Raw genomic sequence first — 4945 nt, 5'->3', positions numbered from 1 at the left:
GTTTACAAAATTTGACTATGAAAAACATAATTCATGCTCTAAGTCTGTCAGTCTATTGGGGATAAGAGATGGTGAAAAAAAAAGATGTAAAAAAAAAAAAGATGGTGACAAGACAATGTGATAAAATGGGTTCATCTGCAACTATAGCATAGAGAAAAAGCACATGGAATTGATAGGATGAGAGATGGGGACTCAAGGCAGACTTCCTGCAGGAGACAAAGCAGGACTGTATTAGTGGACAAAGGCATATACGTGAGAAAGGCAGTAGGAAAGCTTAAAGACATAGCCAAGTGAATAGAGAAATAACTGAAAATCAGCTGGATTTGGAGAAGGTAAATTGGTCTAACCTTCCCAGGCTCCTCCATGTCCATGTCATAGCACCCATAATACTACTAAAGATATTAACATGACACCCTGGATATGAGGCTGCTTGCAAGTCATAACACATGGATCAGAGCTCAGGATGATTCTGAGATGTACACCACACTTGAATGTTTTTAATTCTACATTTTCGTGTCAATATTCACATTGACAAAGGTTTGGAAAAAATGGTGGTATTTGAGAAAGAGTATTTGTTAGTATATGCAAGTATAATATATTTTTATCTATGGAAAAACTAAGCACTGGTTTTATTTGGAAAGAGAAAATAGGTAGCTGGTGGGATGATATCAAAATGATGCTGTCACTCTTCCATCCAGTTTGAATTTTTATTGGTGGAAATATTACTTACTTTCATATATAAATACAAAATTCACAGTTTTCCTAATTTCTGGGTAAAAAATAAGAGAATAAATGTCAGGGAGAAATAGCAGCCAAGATGAAGGTGAAGACGCTGAGCTGGAACCCGGACAAGTATGTCGGGGAATGCCAAGTTAGACAGAGAGTTTCAAGAAATCATGATCCTACCTGACATCCTTTTTAGGCCTCCACAAGAATATAAAAGCTTTAAATGTGACCAAACAGTAATGGGTATTTGCAAAACTATTTCTCACTTCCCTGGATGGTCACTAAAATGGAGTCAATTGCTTGGAAAACAGCCCAAGAGCCCAACTACTGTCCTTTCTGGGGCATGTGATGGAGAGATTAGAATTTGGAATTTGAGTAAACAAAATTGTATCCATACAATGCAAGCATACAAAGGTTTTGCACAAGTTATATGCACTTGCTTTTGTGGGACTTCTTTATTTACCATTGGTGATGACACAACTATGAAGTGAGGGCATATGGATGGACCAAGCTGTGGAGAAGAGGAAGATCCAATGTATATAATATTAGGGAAGACCATGTATGCAGGAAGTGATCGTCATTGGAAAGAAGCAGTTTGCCACACGTGGACAAGAAGTAGACTGTAGGGCAAACAGTTTTCAGGCTTTTCTGGCCTCCCACCATTAGGATTGCCCTGCTTGATGGGGTACCTGCAGTTGCTACATTGTAAGCTGACTTGGTTACTTCTGTGGGCCATGGGAGGAGTATTGGGATAGACATCAAGAGAAGCAGAAGCAGAAGCAGAGGCAGGAGAAAGAAGCAGGAGAGAGGCAGGAGAGAGAAGGGGAGAAAGAAAGCCAGAAGAGAGAGAGAGAGAAGCCCAGAGTGAAGACATGCCAGAAGGCAGAAGAAGGCAGCCCTGGCTGCCATGTACCTGGTTGCTGCAATATATGTAAAGCTCAGTAAAAGCCTGAGAAAGCCACCGAGGGCTACAGGAGGCCTCCTTTACCCATCTGATTTGCTGAATCATAAAAAACCTGCTCAGTGACCATCCTGCCCCTATATAGACATTTGGGATAAACAAAGAACAAATCCATGGCTTGGGGATTTGTCAGTATATGTAGTGTTAAATTTACCCCAATTGAGACATTTCTGTTGGGTAGTTTTGCTTCTAACAGGAATATAGTACTACGTTATGAGTCAAGCTACTCCTCTGAAAAAGGTTATCTTGGATATGATAATGAACACATTCTTTTGGGAATCCTATGGAGCTTTCAATCTTTACTGCAGCTAATGAAGATTATATCCTTTTGATATTTATGCACTGGACACTCAAGTTGCAGTGCATATGGCTCATGTATTTGCAGTGCTTGACATGACTTACTCTCCATTAGGAAGGACTTTGTTTCTGCTATTTTTGATAAACATATTTGAATCTTTCTGTGGACAAAGGTCCAACCAGGGAAGTCTAACACACAAAAAGAATGCAACATGTTGACCTCCCTGGTGACGCAAGGGGTTAAGCACCACACTATGAAGCAATCTGAAGCCTCTGCAGAACGAGTTTGATCCCCGACCAGCCAGAGAGAAACCCACATGGCAAGGCAGACCTCTCCTGTCTCACCCGCTGCTCCCCTCAGCAGTGTATTTCAGTCAGTGTGCCTGTTCTGCTCCCCGTTCTGTCTGGTCAATCCTCGCACCCCCCACATCTCTGCCCTGTACCCCAGCTCTTGTATGCATAAATAAATAAATCTTTAAAAAAACAAACAAACAATAAAAAAGAATGCAACATGTTATCTGTGTAAAATGGACCCCTAGCTGCTAGTATATTTTTAGTGGAGCTGATTAAATGAGTACACATCTGCAGAAAGCTAGTGCTGATGAAGAATTAGGTGAGCTTACATCATGAGAAAAAGCAGTCCAAAATTACAACCAGAAGTTGAAGGAGAAATTTCTTTTTTTTTTTTTTAAGGAGAAATTTCAACATCATCCTTACATAAAACATTTAGCTCATCAGCACCATTTACCAAAATCTATCTTCAGTGAGATATAAGAACAGCAGGTCAGGAAAGCAGCTCATGAACAAAAGGAAGTGAATGGTCTTGAACAGCAAGCCTGGACCTGTGTCAACTGTGTCAGAGAAGAAGAAACATAGTGGCAGTTGTGAAATAATAGTTGGTAGTCCTTCGAATCCTGACGTATAATTATTCATCTTTGATAAGCGAATTCTGTAAATAAAAGTACTAGCTCTGGTATAACACACATTTCAATTATCTGTGTAGAGCTATGAGCTTATCATTGCTCAGTTTTGCAATCAAAAAAATTACCCTTAAAAGTGGCCCACTTTATAAGACTATGCAACATTTTGCCTTTTATCTGCTTTCTTACTTCGTTGAAAAATTCAGAATTTTCAAACTATTTTAATTTTTGCTATTAAAAATTACAGACATGCTTTCACTGTGATCTATTATTTTAGATACTATACATTTGAATTTATATTAAAGAGCAAGCATTTCTTTTGCTATCTTTAATACAACAGCATAATTACTGTGATGATTCTTCCTATAATTCTGTAGTACATGTAGAGAAGAATTATGTCAGCACTTTTTCAACTGAATTTATTTTCTGTGCTTTAAAATTGCCTTTTTGAGACACATCACCCAAAGCAGTGATAGTGAAGGCAAAGATCAACATCTGGGACTACATCAAATTAAAGAACTTCTGCACAGCAAAAGAGACAATAACAAAAACAAAGAGAAACCCCACCGACTGGGAGAACATTTTGGCACACAACACTAAGGATAAAGGACTGATCACAAAAATCTACAAAGAGCTGATAAGACTCAACAACAACAAAGAAAATAATCCTGTCAAAAAATGGGCAGAAGAGCTAAAAAGAAACTTCTCTGAAGAGGAAATGCAAATGGCCAATAGGCATATGGAAAAATGTTCAACATCACTTGTAATCAGGGAAATGCAAATCAAAACTACCATGAGATACCATCTTACACCAGTGAGAATGGCACATATTAAAAAAAAAAACTAGAAACAACAAATGTAGGCAAGGTTGTGGAGAAAAAGGAACACTCCTGCACTGTTGGTGGGAGTGCAAACTGGTCCAACCACTATGGAGAGCTGTGTGGAGATTTCTTGACCTACTAAACATGGAGCTTCCATATGATCCAGCAATTCCACTCCTAGGTATTTACCCAAAGGACACAGAAACATCAATTCCAAGGAGCACCTGCACCCCTATGTTTATAGCAGCACTGTTTACAATAGCTAAGCTTTGGAAACAACTCAAATGCCCAAAAATAGATGACTGGATCAAAAAGATGTGGTATATATACATCATGGAATATTACTCAGCATTCAAAAAAGAAAAACACATGCAATTTGCAGCAACATGGATGGCGCTGGAAGGGATCATGCTCAGTGAAATAAGCCAGAGAGAAAAAGAAAAATACCGGATGGTCTCACTCATAGCAGGAATCTAGAAAACTTAAATAAGGGACCAGGAAAATGAATAACTATAAGAAAGTGAAAATCAAAATCAACAAACAACTATGAACCAGAGACACTCTATGGGAGGTGTGGGGCGGGGAGGGGAGGGATTGGGGTCAAAATAAAGGGGTTGTAATTGTGTGGGGAATATAAAAATAAAATTTATATTAAAAAAGTTATCTAAAATAAAAGGAAGTGAAAAATTTAAAAAATTGTCTTTTTGAAACTATAAACATCATCTGCCTACATTTATATAGCTTTATAAATAATATAATGTACGGTCAAGACAAGATAATAAAATATCCTTTTTCTCATCATTGTGGAAAAAAGGGAATAATTATCTATTTAAATAATTATCTATTTAAAATCAAGGACTCTTGTACTATGTTGTATCCTCTAACTATATTATTATTAAGCCCAATTGCTCACTTTAAATAATTTAAATTAGTCATGTTTTAAACAACTACCCAAACTATCCAGTGTATTTCTTACAGTGTTATTTGACACACTCATATTTATGTATTAATCATAATAATCAGGATTGAACAATCTCAATGTTTCCAAAAATTGGATTGCAATATGGAAAATCTTCGTCATCTAGAAAAGAATTTTGACCTTATTAGTTTTGTTCCAAACTTATTGGTAAAATGTTATGACTAAGTCAATACCAAAGAATCCCACCTGCTTCTCCAGGGAGATAAGGTCAGGAAGGAAGGCAGATTTGATTGTTACATGT

General features: G+C 37.4%; 1 pseudogene across 1 annotated transcript; it reads left to right on the top strand.

Moving 5' to 3' along the window:
- The first annotated feature begins 792 nt into the window (after positions 1-792).
- On the top strand, positions 793-2877 carry LOC311180056 (DDB1- and CUL4-associated factor 13-like; annotated as a pseudogene). Its single transcript has 4 exons — positions 793-871; positions 923-1348; positions 1773-2198; positions 2498-2877. The product of its transcript is annotated as a DDB1- and CUL4-associated factor 13-like (transcript).
- The last annotated feature ends 2068 nt before the right edge of the window (positions 2878-4945 follow it).

This window comes from Talpa europaea, assembly GCF_964194135.1.
Source record: "Talpa europaea genome assembly, chromosome: 11".
NCBI lineage: Eukaryota > Metazoa > Chordata > Mammalia > Eulipotyphla > Talpidae > Talpa > Talpa europaea.
This window is presented reverse-complemented; position numbering and strand designations above follow the sequence as displayed.